Source organism: Macaca mulatta, chromosome 3, assembly GCF_049350105.2.
Source record: "Macaca mulatta isolate MMU2019108-1 chromosome 3, T2T-MMU8v2.0, whole genome shotgun sequence".
NCBI lineage: Eukaryota > Metazoa > Chordata > Mammalia > Primates > Cercopithecidae > Macaca > Macaca mulatta.
Window position 1 is genome coordinate 27,141,497 of NC_133408.1, and position 17,523 is coordinate 27,159,019.

The following is a 17,523-nucleotide window of genomic DNA, read 5'->3' on the forward strand; positions in this document are numbered from 1 at the left end:
TCCAATAAACAGGTTCATAACTCCTTTAGAATTTCTAAAATATCAGATGCAAATGGGATTTGGATTGAAGGAGGACATCACAATCCAAAAGAGACAGAGGCTAGAAAAAGGATGAGAAAGTCCAGGTCGACTGGGGCTGGGAGTTGTCAGATGTGGGGTGAAAGTCAGGCACCCGAGAAGTCAGTCAGGAATCTTGTTCAAAAAATACACTCTGAAGCCAGTTTTTGTCTGATGCCCCTTTGGGTTTTGCAGTGTTATAACCCACTTCCTGACACCACTTAGTGGATGAAATACCTAGGAGTAGACCCACTTGGTTAAGAACCCAAATTGACTTCCTTTCTCAGACATCACCTCCAAGAGAAGCCCTACCTGACTGCTTAGGGGCTGTACCCAGTCCACCCCTCCCTGTTGAGCCCTACTGTGCATCAGGTTGTTCTTGAGCAAAGTACAATGTTTTAAAATGTTTTCTGCTGAGTTTCATAAATATTCCTTCTGAAACACAACACTGTTTAACAACAACTTAATATGAATCGTATGTAATCTTCTACCAGCAATCTTAATATATGATTATACTATATTATCTAGCTTGTAAAATGTATAGACTCTAAAAAAGAAATTCTTAAACAAATACAGAACTAATGCCATATTCAGTCATTCATTGCTGAAGAGATATATTGGTTCCCCACCAAGCTACGTCAGATGGAAACTTAATTCAAATTTATGAAATGTCTATGTGCAATCTAGAGTACTCTCTGGAAAAAAAAAGTCAGTCAGTCATTCAACAAACAAGTATGTTACAGTCACTGTCAGGTGCTGAAATACATCATTGAACAAACGAATATCTTACCCTCATGAAATTTATATCTTAGTAGAGAAATGAGAATATGAAGAGAACAGATGGGCTTATTAATGTAAGAAAATAGTCAGTATATGACTTTAATTCTTGGATAAAAAGAAGGTAAAAGGTGCAATTGAATAGTTCCTCAAAGAATTTCAACAAATACAATTATACTAATAAATTCAAATTGTTATATAAGATTTTTATAAGGAAAATCAGTAAATATTTTAATAGATTTATCAATATCCATTTATATATAAATATACAAATTTCAATATTTAATGTATTTACTTATTTTATATTTTTATTGATGAAAATGTCCAAACATACACAAAAGTAGAAATTGCAGTGAACCTAATATACATCACCTAGGTTCAACAATAAAAAACATTCTGCCATATTTGTTTTACAGATTCCTACCTTTCTTTTTGCTGGAGTAAATTTTAAAGTAGATTGCAAACATTTTGCAGTTTCACCAGTAGAAATATCAGTTGCATCTCAAATTTTAAAAAACACATTTTCTGTATAACCACAATGCCGTTTTAACACCTATGAAAAACCCTAATTTTTAAATGTGAGCTGTACCTGCAAACTTTTCATATTGTCTATAAATGAAAATGTTTTCACAGTTGTTTTTATTCACATCAGGGTTCAAACAAGGTTCACACGTTGTATTTTGCTCCAGTGGCTCTTACACCTCTTACTATCACAGACGCCTCTCCCAGCCCGCTTCCACCCTTTGTATGTGTGTGGATTTGTCCTGTTACTGACATGCAGAGGAGGCTGAGTCAGTCATCCCGCAGAACTTCTTCATGCAGATATGACTACATTTAGCTGGCCCTTCTAACTAACCCCTGTGTTTCCTGCAGAGTCGAATTTAGCTCTAAATACTTGATTAGATGCAAGTTCTGTTTTTAAAGAATCTTTAAATCACTAAATGTGATTTCTTCTAATTAAATGAAAGGTATTTGTGATGGTTAATGTTATGTGTCAACTTGATTAAGCCACAGTTCCCAGATATTCAAACATTATTCTAGATGTTTCTGTAGAGGTATTTTTAAAGATATGATTTAAATCAACAGACCTTGAGTAAAGAAAATGACCTTCCATAATGTGGCTGGGCCTAGTCCAGTCAGTTAAAGGCCCTAATGGGAAAAAGACTGACCTCCCCCAAGGAACAGGGAATTCTTCCTTCAGACTCGAACTGCAGCACCGACTCTTCCCTCGACTCCAGCCTGCTGGCTTATCTTGCAGATTTTGAACTTCCCAGTCTCCACAACTGCATGAGCCAATTCCTTAAAATAAATATCTCTCTGTATATATAGGGATATAAATATAGATACAGATACACACACACACACAATTTCTCTGGAGAACCCTAACAAATACAGCACTTTTCAGAGAAATTTTAGTGAGGAATATTTAAATAAATATATCCCTCCAAAATATGAAAAGGGTAACATACAACATTAAATTACCAAAAACAATGTTTAAAATGTTGAACTTACGTTTTGCATCCCCCCAACCTTTGTGTCTTCCGTATTCAGACTTAACTTGAAGTTAGGGGTGAACTTTTGTACTTGGATGGAAAGAGAGTAAATTGTTGAGGACTATGACTGCATTTTCATATGTATTTATTTTAATAGAAATCGTTTTATGTTAATCTTGTCCTAGTGCATAAAAAACAAATTTATGCATTCCTGTCAGGGCTCTTCTCATCTCTACTTTTAAGTATTTTTTCATGTGTTACTCATTTCCTCATCTGTAAAATTATCAGCAATAATATCTGCTTTAAGATGTCCCATACACCCGCCTGGGCAACATGGCGAAACCTGGTCTCTACAAAAAATTGCAAAAATTAGCTGGGCGTGATCATGCATGCCTGTAGTCCCAGCTACTCGGGAGGCTGAAGTGGGAGGATCGCCTGAGCCCCCAGGGAGGTGGAGGCTGCAAGTGAGCCACTGCACTCCAGTCTGATGCCCCACGCAGAATCTGGTCCAAAGTAGCAGTAACTGGTAGTGATCATCAATATCATTATCAGCATCATTCTCACAGTCATCACCACCACCATTCTCATCATCCTCGTATCATAATCCTCACCATTGCCTCCCCCATCATCACCTTCGTCACCATCGTGATCATCACCGTCACCACCACTATCATCAGGAGCAGCCTCACATCGTCTTCATCTCACCATCACCACCAACACAGCATCACCACCGCCACCATTCAATTTACTTTGCTCTGCATCTGTACAGAGCTCCTCATGCGGCAGACGATGTACTCACTTTCAGAGTGGGCTAACAAAATTTCATTTTGTATTTTTTTAATTTCACTCATTGCGAGGCCACACTTACAGTACTTCCAGCTGATGTGGCCAGTCTTCCCTGAAAGACGATCCCCCTCTCTCCCCAGGGCCCAGCTCCTCCAGCATTACTCACGGCCCCCTGGGCCATGTGCAGTAGAGCAGAACAGCTCAAATGAGGTCCATGCATTAGGGGGAAGGCAAGGCCGCAGAGGCAATGGAGAAGCCAATGCCTGCCCATCCCACCCCTTTTGCATCCCACAGGGGACCTGCTCTTAACATACCCGAAATCACCATCCATCACTCCGGTGCCTGTCACAACACGTGGGCAGTCTGGTGCCTGCCTGGCAGCTGGGTGACCTTGGGGAAGCCTCTTAACCTCTTCAAGCTCCATTTATTAATCTGTACATGAGGAATAATGTGACTTTCAGGGATCTGTGGGCATCCCTAAGTGTGAATGGGCCTGCCTCTAGCAGAGGGATTAAGAGAGCTCAATAGAGATTTGGCAAATGGATGGATAGATTGACAGATGATGGGCTGGAGTGTGTCTCTCATGCAGATTCCTAAGCACTTCCATACACTTCATCCTTACCACATCCCTGAGATGCAGGAAGGGCAGGAACAGAGCCCCGCAAAGAAAAAAAGCTTTTCCAAGATCCCGGTGAGGCGGGTACTGGTCTTCACAGCAAAGTGCAGCACATCCTGATTAGCACCCCCTGCACTACAGAGCCAGGGACATGGGTCCTGTGTCATGCAAGGCAAGTGTTTCTTGCATGAATCATGCATGGACAATTTCTAAACCAAAAAAATTCTCGTAACTCACTAATGCCAAGCTAAGTTGTTTTTAATCATGTAACAAATATATACTGATATAAACTCAATGTAAACTCAAAACAAATAGACAAATTAGAAGCCACCAAACCCACCATGCCTATGACATCAGCCTACAGTGAACACCCATGGGAAAGCTCTGATGTGCTGCATGGCCCTCCCACTCTTTCCTCAGGTATGGTCCGTGGGACTCCCTTCGACTCCCCTCCCCCAACACATACCCACTTACTCCTGGGGGATGGGGCTCCCCCAGCCTCCTTGTTTTCCCTACACACTCTTAGGAGTGAGCTTGCTCCTTGCCTGGGGAGGGGTGATGGGCCCAGGCCCTCCCCAGGCACTGGCCACTGATAGCTCTTACCAAAAACCCAAAGCCTCCCTGTAGGGGTGCAAGTGCTGGGGTAGGCAAAGGGCTGCCCACTCACCTTATGGGGCTGCTGAGCACCTCTGGCCTGTCCTGGGGTCACCAAGCAGGATGCCCCCCATTGGCCTCCTGACCCTCCCTTAGCCCCTCTGCACCCTGTGTGCTGCCTGCAGGGGTGGCTCCAACAGTCTCCTGGAGCCTCAGTTTTGGTTGCTTTTGTCCAATGAGAGCAAGAAGACAGAGGCAACTGCTTCATTCTGTCCTTCCGGTGGCCCTGCAGCTCCTACAGGTTCTCATGATAAGCTCTCCACAGGCCCCCGTTGGCAGGAGCCATAGTGTCTGCTGGGGCCCAGCACATGATATGATTAGTGAGAGGGAGAGAGGTAGTGTGGGTCACACATGGGGGTCGGGTCAGTCACCTTCTTAAGCTGACAGTGGGACCTCCCCCTTGTTTGGTCATAAAGTATGATGGTGCCCCAGACACCCATGGAACGTCCAGATGAACTCTGACAGGTCAACAGCTAGGGAGGTGCAGGTCGGGACAGGGGGGTTGATCCACAGTCAGGATGTGACCTCATCAACCTCTGATCTCCAGTTCATCTCCAGGCTGGGCCAGGATCCAGTTCACTAAGGCAACCTCCAAGAACCTCCCAGTTAAAGGAAAACCACCCCGAACACATTCATGAGGTCAAGAACCCGCTTGCTCCCACTGACTTTTTAAAAAGTTGCAGTAGGGCTGAACACGGTGGCTCACACCTGTAATCTCAGCATTTTGGGAGCCCAAGGCAGGAGGATCACTTGAGCCCGGGAGTTCGAGGCCAGCCTGGGTAACACAGTGAGACCTTGTCTCTACAAAAAATAAAAATAATTATTTTTAAAAGTTGCAGGAGCCAGGCTTGGTGGCAGGTGTCTGTGGTCCCAGCTCCCTGGGAGGCTGAGGCTTGGAGGTCAAAGATGCAGTGAGCTATGATCGTGGCACTATACTCCAGCCTGGGCCACAGAGTGAGACCTTGTCTCTCAAAACACGGGTTGTGCAGTGGAGGTGACAGTCTTTGTACTAAGGGAGGCTGTGGGCTGAGCATCCTCTGGTGATGGATCAAACCTCGAGGTCAACGAAGACATCTGGCCGCAGCTCAGCCTCGTCTGTCCTGTTCACGCTGACACCTGTGCTGTTCACACTGACAGCTGTGCTGTTCACGCTGACACCTGTGCTCTTCACGCTGACAGCTGTGCTGTTCACGCTGACACCTGTGCTCTTCACGCTGACAGCTGTGCTGTTCACGCTGACGCCTGTGCTGTTCACGCTGACAGCTGTGCTGTTCACGCTGACACCTGTGCTGTTCACGCTGACAGCTGTCCTGTTCACGCTGACGCCTGTGCTGTTCACGCTGACGCCTGTGCTGTTCACGCTGACAGCTGTGCTGTTCACGCTGACGCCTGTGCTGAACCCATGTCCTCAGGTGGGGAACTCTGGTGTAGAGGACTCGGCACTCCAGGACTAAAAACAAGGCCTCAACCTTGGCTCACCAGGTCCCTCACTTACAGGACTCCACATGAGAGTGAGGTGCAAGGCTGGTGAGTGCCCCAGGCCAAGATCACCACACTCAGGGAACACAGGGGGAGGGGATTGACCACGGTGAAGGCAGCACCCGAGAGGCTGGACATGCCTGGCCTTCCAGTGCCGACACCAAGGTCTGCCCAAGGTCTGGAGTGGAGGTGGGTTCTCCAGCATGGAGAACCTGCTGCTGAAAACCCTTCCAGGTAATTTCTCATGGTTACTCTGCGGAGAGATTGTGGTGGCTGGAGGTACCCGGCTGTCTGGGGTTTTATCCAAGTTCATTTGGCTGCACACACATTAGCAAACTCCCCGCTGTGCGAAAAGGCCGCTGATGTGATTGACAGCTGAATTCCAGAGAAAGGGGCCTCAAGTGCACCGTCTGGACCCCTCGGGGCATGCAAGGCATGTGTCTGTGTGTGTATGGAGAAGCATATTTTGTAAAGATCCAGTCAAGTGTGCCTGGGATGAGGCCTTCCTGTCACAATATTGAGATTGCTTTGTGGCCTCTGGGGTCAGACACTCCAGCTGTCAGCTTGCAGACATGAAGGACCCAGTGGCACAGAAACCTCATGACAGGGCGCAGGCTGGAAAGTGGCCTTAACCCAGCACTGACCAGGACCAGTGAGCCGCCCCGGAGCTGGTGGGTGGCAGCCAGTGTCTTCACTTGGGCTCCATTGGGACTGGAGCTTGTTTCTCCCACGTTCCCAGGTTTGAGTCTGAGACATTCACTGCAGGTTTGATTTTTAAAAACATCCACAAAAAATGAATATCAAAAATGCACCATAGGCCAGGCTGGTCTCGAACTCCTGAGATCAGGCAATCCGTCCCCCTCAGCCTCCCAAAGTGCTAGGATTACAGGCATGAGCCACAGTGCCCAGCCACGCCTCTTTTTAACATCAACTCACCTTGTTCTACTAATTACATGAGGGTAACCCATCCCCTGGGCAGGTATCTCATGGGGCTGGGGCAGCCCGTCGGCAAGGACAGAGCAAGAGCTGGCACCAGCAGGCAGCATTCAAAGAGGCTTGGCTGTGGTTCCATGGACAGCTGGCTAAAGACTAAACAAAAACTTAACTTCTAAACAAGTTAACAAGTAAACAACAATTTTACTTCTTAACTTCGAATCAACTTCTAAATTGACTGAGACCTGTCTCAGATACTTGTTGGTTTAGAAGTGTAGAAATATCTCTTTGAGATTTGGCTTTCAATTTTTTTAATATATCCTCAGAAGTGGAATTGCTAGATGATATGTAATTCTGTTTAATTTTTGAAGAAACTGCTATACTGTTTTCTACAGTAGCTTAACCATTTTATATTCCCACCAACAGTGTGCAAGTTTTCTAATTTCTCCACAATCTTACCAACATGTGCTATCTTTAAAAATTTTGTTTAATTTTGTTTAGCTTTTATAATAGCCATCTGAATGGGCATGAGGCAGTGTCTCATTGTCACTTTGTAGTTTTATTTTGCATTTCCCTAATGTTTAGTGATGTTGAACATCTTTTCATGGGCTTATTGGCCATGTGTATATCTTCTCTGGAGAAATGTCTAGAAGTCCTTTGCCCATTTTTTAATCAGGCTGTTGTTGAGTTTTAAGAGTTTTCTATATATTTTGGATATTAATCTCTTATCAGATATAGGACTTGCAAATATTTTCTTCCATTCTGTGGGTTGTCTTTTCACTTTGTTGATAATGTCTTAAGATGCACATTTTTTTATTTTTAGAAAGTCCCACTTGTTTGTTGCTTTGTTTTGTTTTTTTGCTGCCTGTACTTTTGGTGTCATATCAAAAAAAATCCTTACAAAATCCAATGTCATAAAACTTTTGCCCTGTGTATTATTCTATAAGTCTTATAGTTTTAGGTTTTACTTTTAGGTCCTTAGTTCGGTTAGTTTTTGAATATGCTCTTAGATAAGGATCCAACTTCATTCTTTTGCATGTTGATATCCAGTTTTCCCAGCACCATTTTTGAAAGATTGTCTTTTCCCCACTAAATGGTATTGGCACCCTTGTCAAAAATCATTTGACCATACATGTGAGAGTTTATTTCTGGGCTCTATTCTAGTTCATTGGTATATATATATATATATATATCTATATATATATCTATATATATATCTGTCTTTATGCCAATACCACACTGCTTTAATTACTGTAGCTTTGTAGTTAATTTTGACATCAGAAAATGTGAGTCCTTCAGCTTTGTTCTTTTTCAGGATTGTTTTGGCTACTTTCGGTTCTTTGAGATTCCATATAAATTTTAGAATGGGTTTCAAAAAATCATTGGGATTTTGATAGGGGTTGCATTGAATCTTTAGGTAGTATTGACATCTTAACAATATTAAGATATCTAATCCATGAACATGGGATTTATGTCTCCTTTCTTTCAGAAATATTTTATAGATTTCATTGTAGAAGCCTTTCACTTTCTTGGTTAAGTTAATTTCTAAGTATTTTATTATTTTTGATGCTGTTGTAAATGAAAGTGTTTTCTTAATTTTCTTTTCAGACTGTTGATTTTTAGTGTCAAGAAATGCAACTGATTTTTGTGCTCTGACTTTGTATTCTGCAACTTTTCTAAATTCATTTATTAGTTCTACCAGTTTTTTATGTATATGTGGAATCTTAAAGGTTTTCTACATTCACAGTTATATCACCTGCAGACAGATAATTTTATGTTTTTTTCCAATTTGCATACCTTTCATTCCTTTTTGTTGCCTAATTGCTCTGGCTAGAACTTCCAGTACTGTGTTGAATAAAAGTAGCAAAAGCAGGCATTCTTAACTTTCTCCTGATCTTAGAGTAAAAGCTTTCAGTATTTTTCCATTGCGTATGTAAATGTAAGAACTAAGACTATAAAACTCTTAGAAGAGTTTATAGGAGTAAATCTTCATGACCTTGAATTAGGAACTGTTTTCTGGGCCGGGCACGGTGGCTCTCTCCTGTAATGCCAGCACTTTAGGAGGACGAGGCGGGCAGATCATGAGATCAAGAGATTGAGACCATTCTAGCTAAAATGGTGAAACCTCGTCTGTACTAAAAAAGTACAAAAAATTAGCTGGGCATGGTGGTGGATGCCTGTAGTCCCAGCTACTCGGGAGGCTGAGGCAGGAGAATGGCGTGAATCCGGGAGGCGGAGCTTGCAGTGAGCCGAGATGGCACCACTGCACTCCAGCCTGGGTGACAGAGCGAGGCTTTGTCTCAAAAAAAAAAAAAAAATTGTACATGAATGTTTACAGCAGCATTGTTCATAATAGCCCAAATACACAAGCAACCCAAATGCCAATCACCAGATAAATGAATAAACAAAATGTAGTATATCCATGCAATGGAATATTATTCATACATAAAAAGGAATGTCTCACGCCTGTAATTCCAGCACTTTGGGAGGCCAAGGTGGGCAGATCACAAGGTCAAGAGATCAAGACCATCCTGGCCAACATGGTGAAACCCTGTCTCTACTAAAAATACAAAAATTAGCTGGGGTGTGGTGGCGGGAGCCTGTAGTCCCACTACTCAGGAGGCTGAGGCAGAAGAATCACTTGAACCCAGGAGGCAGAGGTTGCAGTGATCCGAGATCGCGCCATTGCACTCCAGCTTGAGCAACAAGAGTGAAATTCCATCTCAAAAAAAAAAAAAAAAAAAAGGAATGTTCTGATACGTGCTGCGAGATCTTGAACATATGCTAAATGAAAGAAGCAAGTCACAAACATGGGGAAAAGAAAGATCAGACTGTTACTGTGTCTATGTAGAAAGAAGTAGACATAAGAGACTCCATCTTGTTCTGTACTAAGAGAAATTCTTCTGCCTTGAGATGCTGTTAATCTGTAACCCTAGCCCCAACCCTGTGCTTGCAGAGACATGTGCTGTGTTGACTCAAGGTTTAATGGATTTGGGGCTATGCAGGATGTGCTTTGTTAAAAAAGTGCTTGAAGGCAGTATGCTTGCTAAAAGTCATCACCATTCTCTAATGTCAAGTACCCAGGGACACAACACACTGCGGAAGCGCAGGGACCTCTGCCTAGGAAAGCCAGGCATTGTCCAAGGTTTCTCCCCATGTGATAGCCTGAGATATGGCCTTGTGGGAGGGGAAAGACCTGACCATCCCCCAGCCTGACACCCGTAAAGGGTCTGTGCTGAGGAGGATTAGTGAAAGAGGAAGGCCTCTTTACAGCTGAGATAAGAGGAAGGCATCTGTCTCCTGCTGGTCCCTGGGAATAGAATGTCTCAGTGTAAAACCCGATTGTATGTTCTGTTTACTGAGATAGGAGAAAACCGCCTTAGGGCTGGAGGTGAGACGTGCTAGCGACAATACTGCTCTTTAATCCACTGAGATGTTTGTATACCTGCACATCAAGGCACAGCACCTTTCCTTAAACTTACTAATGACACAGAGACCTTTGTACACATGATTTCCTGCTGACCCTCTCCCCACCATTACCCTATTTTACTGCCACATCCCCCTCTCCAAGATGGTAGAGATAATGATCAATGAATACTGAGGGAACTCAGAGACCAGGCCCTGGCACGGGTCCCCTGGGGCTGGGCGCCGGTCCCCTGGGCCCGCTTTTCTTTCTCTATACTTTGTCTCTGTCTCTTATTTCTTTTCTCAGACTCAAGTCGCAACCAGATGAGAAACGCCCACAGGTGTGGAGGGGCAGGCCACCCCTTCAACAAAACATCGTGTATTGTACAATTCAATCTATATGAGATGTCCAGAACAGGTAAATCTATAGAGACAGACAATAAATGTGTGGTTGCCAGTCACTGGGAGAAGGCTCATTGGGAGAGAATGGGGAGTGTTTGCTAATGGGCTTGGGGGTTTCTTTTGGGGGTAATGAAAGGTTCTAAAATTAGATTGCGATAATGGCTGCAAAACTCTATGAATACACAAAATACATTGAATTGCACACTTTAAATGGGTGAAAAGACCAGGTGTGGTGGCTTATGCGTTATCCCAGCACTTTGGGAGGCCAAGGGAGGATTGCTTGAGGCCAGAAGTTTAAGATGAGCTGAGGCAACATAGTGAGACCCTGTCTCTACAAAAAAATACAAAAATTAGCCAGGTGTGGTGGTGCACACCTGTAGTCTCAGCTACTCAGAAGACTGAGGTGGGAGGATCAATTGCATTCAGGAGTTCGAGGCTGCAGTGAGCTATCATTGTGGCAACTGCACTCCGTTCTAGGTGACAGAGCAAGAGCCTGTCTCTTTTTTAAAAAAAATTTTTAAGGTGCTTAAAACATATGCGAAACATTCATGAATTTTGCTTTACCTACAAGTTTGGCTGATCCTTTATCATTTGTACTTTTGCTATTATCATTGTTTGCAATCATGTGTCTGTAACTGCAGTTTTTATTGTCTTTCTGTCCTGTGAATAGTTTAGAAGATGGTGTTTTTGCTTATTGACTTGCTTTTGTTTTGATGTGTTGTGCCTGTATTGTGATCTGGCCTAGGTTGAGAAAGACACTAAACATTTCCCTCTGTGTTCACACTGTTCTGAGTTCCCCCGTAACAAAAACACTGTTCACTTAACACCCATTTGTTGAGAATGTGCCATATCTCTTCAGATAGAGCAAAACAAGAGAAGCAGAGTGCCCGCCTTCACAGGACTTCCATTTAGTGAGGAAACGGGCAGCAAAGAAGTAAAGACACAAAGTCATCAATTGGGAAGAATCTGTGTGGAGACCAAGAGTTCTGTGGGCCAGCGGCAGAAAAGGCTCCTGTGGGATGTAACATTTGAGCAGAGGAAGAACGTCTGCTTTGGGGGTCAAAAGAACGTCCTTATTTTGCTCTCACATATAGAGTTTGGCCAGGTATAGAATTCGAGGTTCACAATCACATTGCCTGTGAAAAGCTTGGTGTTGGCCTGGTTCTGATTTTTATGTCTTCATAGGTAGCTCTCAACTTCCTTTCCCTTGCCCCTGGAAAATTTTAGAGACTTCTGTTTGTCGCTGGCATTCTAAAATTTCATGAACATTTTTCTGGTGTGTTTTTCCCTCGGTTTTCCCACAGTGCCCAGAGTGCTTGGAAAGCCTTTCAATCGGAAGACCCATGTCTTAACTGTTTCTTAATCTCTTCCTCTGTTCTTACAGATTATTTCTCCCCCTTGTTCTCTCTGTTCCATTCTTCTCCAGTTTGGGGGAAATTGGGCCTCTAATTGCTTCTCTCGGTCTCTCAACATCTGTTCATGTTTTCCATGTCTTTCTATTTCTTTCTCTGCACTCTGGCAGAATTCCTTGTTTTATGTTTCCAGCCACTTTATTCAACTTGGGGTAGGACTGGGCAGAGGCAATCGGGACTCTGAGGGTCACAGTAACCTATTTCTGGTCCTGGGTGGTGGTTCCCAGGGGGCTTTTTTATTGCAATCATTTGTTGAGTAGCACACCTGTTTTGTGCCTTTCATCTGTAAATAGATTGCATTTCACAACTTTTTACAAAGTTGAACAAACTCTCTAATCCTCAGATTGCTCCTTTTTCTCAGAAGATGCTCTGTTCTGTGAACGTAGCCACTTCTTAAAGGTCTGTGAGGATACTCTGAGTTTTTAAAAGATTCTCTTCTCTTGCTTTAATTGCCTGTTAACCTTAGCCTTCTGTTTTGGTGGTTCTGGTTTTTCTCAAGTGTCTGGTGAGCCCTGCCTACCATTTATGTATTACGGATGAAGGCGAGAAAGCTGTCTCCTGCATTGCTGGCCTGTCCCACAGGAGAGAAAGCAACATCAGAGAGGCCAGTAGCCCCACCACAGGCCTGACGACTAGGCATGCTTAAGGAATTCATGAGGTCCACTGCAGAGGAGGCTGGGATGAGGGGAAGGGAGGACAGGGGACAGGAGGGCTAGGGGCTCTGGTGGGTCACTAACAGGCCATCCGGAAAGGTGGGGGAGCAACTATGTGTCAGAATCCCGTCAATATGGCACCTCACCACCAGGAGTATGATTCTGGTGTTTAATGAACATGAGCCCACAGCTTCATCTGTGCTCAGCCAGGGAGGCTGTGTGTGGCTCAAGGCTGGGAGGGAATTGGCAGTTAGGACCTCCCTAAGGGCTGGTGTCAGCCCCTGGCACAGCTGGGTTTATAGGAGTTGAGTGGTCCATGGCTCTTCTGACTCTGAGTGACATGCAATGGGGCTCTGCAGCTTTTCCACTTTACTTGGAGGCTGTGAGGGACTGAAGGGAGAAGACCAGGGAGGCACCAGAGGTTGCGGGCTCCCCCACCCCAAGAACTGTGTAGGCCCCTTCCTGGAGTCCTCATTTCCTCAGATGTCTGCTCAATTGTCACTTTCTGAAAGATGTATTTTCTTTATTTTTGTTTTTATTTTTATTTTTATTGAGATGAAGTCTTGCTCTTGTCACCCAGGCTGAAGTGCAATGGTGTGATCTTGGCTCACTGCAGCCTCCACCTCCCAGGTTCAAGTGATTCTCCTGCCTCAGACTCCTGAGTAGCTCGGATTACAGGTGCATGCCACCACGCTAGGCTAATTTTTGTATTTGTAGTAGAGATGGGGTTTCATCATGTTGGCCAGGCTGGTCTCGAACTCCTGACCTCAGGTGATCTGCCTGCCTTGGCCTCCCAAGTCACTGGGACTACAGGTGTGCACCACCATACGCAGCTAATTTTTAAGTTTTTTGTAGAGGCAAGGTCTTGTTATGTTGCCCAAGCTGGTCTCAAACTCTTAGGCTCAAGTGATCTTCCTGCCTTGGCCTCCTGAAGCACTGGGATTACAAGCATGAGCCACTGCATTTGGATGGATGCCTTTTCTAATGACCATGTATGAAATTGCACCCAGACCACCAGCCTCCATGTCCATGATAGAAAATTCTGACACAGGCCGGGCACTGTGGCTCACGCCTGTAATCCCAGGACTTTGGGAGGCCAAGGTGGGCAGATTACCTGAGGTCAGGAGTTCGAGACCAGCCTGGCCAACAATGGTGAAACCCTGTCTCTACTAAAAATACAAAAATTAGCCAGGTGTGGTGGTCATGCCTGTAATCCCAGCTACTTGGAAGGCTGAGGTAAAAGAATCGCTTGAACCTGGGAGGCAGAGGTTGCAATGAACCAAGATGCACGCCACTGCACTCCAGACTGGGCAACAGAATAAGACACCATCTCGAAGAAAAAAAAAAAAAAAGAAAATTCTGACACAGCTCCTTCATTGCTCGATCACCCCCGACATGCTGCACGTGTTAGTTTGTTGTTTGTCTCCAGAGTGGGCATCTCTCACAGCTGCATTATTGTGTCAGTGGATACAGAAAGCATAGTCGACCACTCAGAGTGGGGTGGAGAGGAGGTGGGCCTTTAAGGGGCAGACATGTGCAGGGGTGACCACAGTACCTGAGGCCTTGGCATCCTGGCCCATCCATGCCCTGCTGGTCCAGATAACTCCAAGAAGTGCTCACTGACCTGTCAGGCACCTGAGCATATGGAGTGAGTGTGAGTGTGAGTGTGTGTGTGAGTGTGGGTTGTGTGTGAGTGTGAGGGTCAGTGTGAGTGTGTGTGAGTGTGAGTGTGAGAGTGTGAGTGAGAATGTGTGTCAGTGTGTTTGTGTGTGAGTGGGAGTGAGTGTGTGAGTAAGTGTGTGTCAGTGGGAGTGTGAGTGAGAAACTGTGTGAGTGAGTGTGAGAATGTGAGTGTGTGTGAATGATTGTGTGAGTGTGAGCGTGATTGCAAGTGTGAGTGTGAATGTGAAGGTGTGAGTGTGTCAGTATTAGTGTGTGAGTGTGTGAGTGTATGTGAGTGTGAGTGTGAGCGAGTGTGAGTGAGGGTGTGAGAGTGTGTGTGTGTGAGTGTGTGTGTCTGGGAGTGTGAGTACGTGTGAGTGTGTGTGAATGTGTGAGTCTGTGTGAGTGTGTGTGTGTCAGTGTGTGAGTGTGTGTGAATGTGTGCTTGAGTGAGTGTGGAGCGTGTGTCAGTGTATGTGAGCGTGTGAGTGTGAGAATGTGAGTGTGTGTGTCAGTGTGAGCGTGTGAGTATGAGAGTGTGTGTGTCAGTGTGAATGTGAGTGTGTGAGTTTGTGTGTTGGGAGTGTGAGTGTGTGTGAGAGTGAATGTGTGTGTGTCAGTGTGTGTATGTCAGTGTGTGTCAGTGAGTGTGCATGTGAGTGTGAGAGTGTGTCAGTGTGTGTCTGTGTCTGTGTGTGTGAGTGTGCGTGTGTGTCAATGTGAGTGTGAGTGTGAGTGTGTCAGTGTGTGTGAGTGTGTCAGTGTGAGAGTGTGTGTGTGAGTTTGTATGACTGTGTGAGTGTGTATGAGTGTGTGCATGTGTGTGAGTGAGTAGGAGTGTGTGAGAGAGTGTGAGTGTGTGTGTAATTGAGTGTGTGAGTGTGAGTGTGTGTGAGAGTCTGAGTGTGTGTAAATACCCTGGTGTGTGCATGTGAGTGTGAGTTTGTGAGTGTGAATGTGAGTGAGAGTGTGAATCTGGGTATATATATATGTTTACCCACTACCAGGTATGTATATACACCCGAACCTGGGTATATATATATTTACCCATATACCGAATATATATGTATATACACCTGACCACTACCAGGTATTTATGTATATACACACACCAATGGGTATATATATTTACCAATACCAGGTATAAATGTATATACACCCAAACCCAGGTATATATACATTTACCCAATACTGGGTATATATGTATATATACCCGAACCTGGGTATATATATTTACCCACTACCAGATATGTATATACACCCAAACCTGGGTATATATATATTTACCCACTACCAGGTATATATGTATATACACCTGACCACTACTGGGTATTTATGTATATACACATGCCAATGGGTACATATATTTACCCACTACCAGGTATATATGAATATACACCCAAACCCAGGTATATATATATTTACCCACTAGTGGGTTTACACCTGTGCACAGATATATATATACACACATATATATATTTACCCACTACCGGTTATATATGTATATATACCTGCCCCTGGGTATATATACCCACTACCGGTTAGTGGGTAAACATATACATACATATACACACTCCCAGGTGTGTATATATATATACACACACACCCTCCCAGGTATATATGCACATACACACACACACAGCCTCCCGGTAATATATATACATATATACACCCTCCTAAATGTGTGTATATATCTATATCTATACCCCCTCCCAGATGTGTGTGTATATATTTATATACAGCCTCCCTTATATATATATACACCCTCCGCTCTATATAATACCCTCTCCTGTGTACATATGTTTGTGTATATATATATATACATACACCATCCTCTGTGTATATATGTATAGATATATACCTTCCCATATATATTGTATTATTATTATAATTTGTGAAATCAGACGTTAATGTCCTCCAAATTTTTCATTTAAAAATTTTTTTTGGCCTTGTGGGGTGACCCACACCTGTTGTCCCAGCACTTCGGGAAGCCAAGGCGGGTGGTTCTCAAGGTAGGAGATGAAGACCAATCTGACCAATATGATGAAACCCCATCTCTACTAAAAATACAAAAATTAGCCAGGCATGTTGGTGTGCGCCTGTAATCCCGGCTATTTGGAGGACTGAATCAGAAGAATCGCTTGAACCTGGGAGGCAGAGGTTGCAGTGAGCTTAGATTGCTCCACTGCACTCTAGCCTGGGAGACAGAGTGAGACTCCGTAGCAGGAAAAAACAAATCTCGTTTTACAGTTTATTTTGACTTTGTTGCTTTGCATTTCTTCAATAAGTTTGGAAACAGCTTGTCAATAACTAAAGCGAAGCTATAAAAATTGTGGAAATTTTCTTTTGATTGAATTGACTCTATATACTTATGGAGATGTATGACTTTTTAATAATATTGAATCTTTCCACCCATGATTCTATGATATAACTTAACTTCTAAAAGTCATTTTCAATTATTTACTAAAATGTTTTATACTTTTTAGCCTATAATATCTATAACTATAGCTATCTATCAATCATCAACTGTTATCTATTACTTATCTATCTAAACTTATTTGTATTTTAAGAAAGTTGATGATATTTTAAATGGCATTGTGTTCTTAATTTTATTTTCCTTTTTTTTTTTTTTTGTTTTTTGGTAGTATATAGGAATGCAGTATGTGCCTTGTAGTACATGGCCTTGAAAAATTTACATATGAATTTCATTAATTGTGGCAGATTCCTTACTATTTTCTGTATATCCAAACATATTATGTCTGAATACACTTATTTCTTCCTTTCAATTCTTATACATATTTTTGCCTTATTTCATTGACTACGGTCTATAATTACATTGTTGAATAGAAGTGATGATAATAAACCTTATTGCCTTTGTTCTCATCTCAGGGGAATTTCATGCTGTCATTCACCATTAAATGTGGTATTAACTGTTTTTCATTGATGCCCTTTCTCAAACTGAGGAAACTTCTAATTTGCTGAGTGGTTTAAATAATATATTTTGTCAAGATGTTTTTCTTCATCTATGGGAATAATGATATGTTTTCTTCTCTATTAGGTTACTGGTGTAAATTGCATTGATTGATTTTTCTTTTTTTTTTTCTCTTTTTTTTTTTTTTTTTGAGACGGAGTCTCGCTCTGTCGCCCAGACTGGAGCGCAGTGGCACGATCTCGGCTCACTGCAAGTTCCGCCT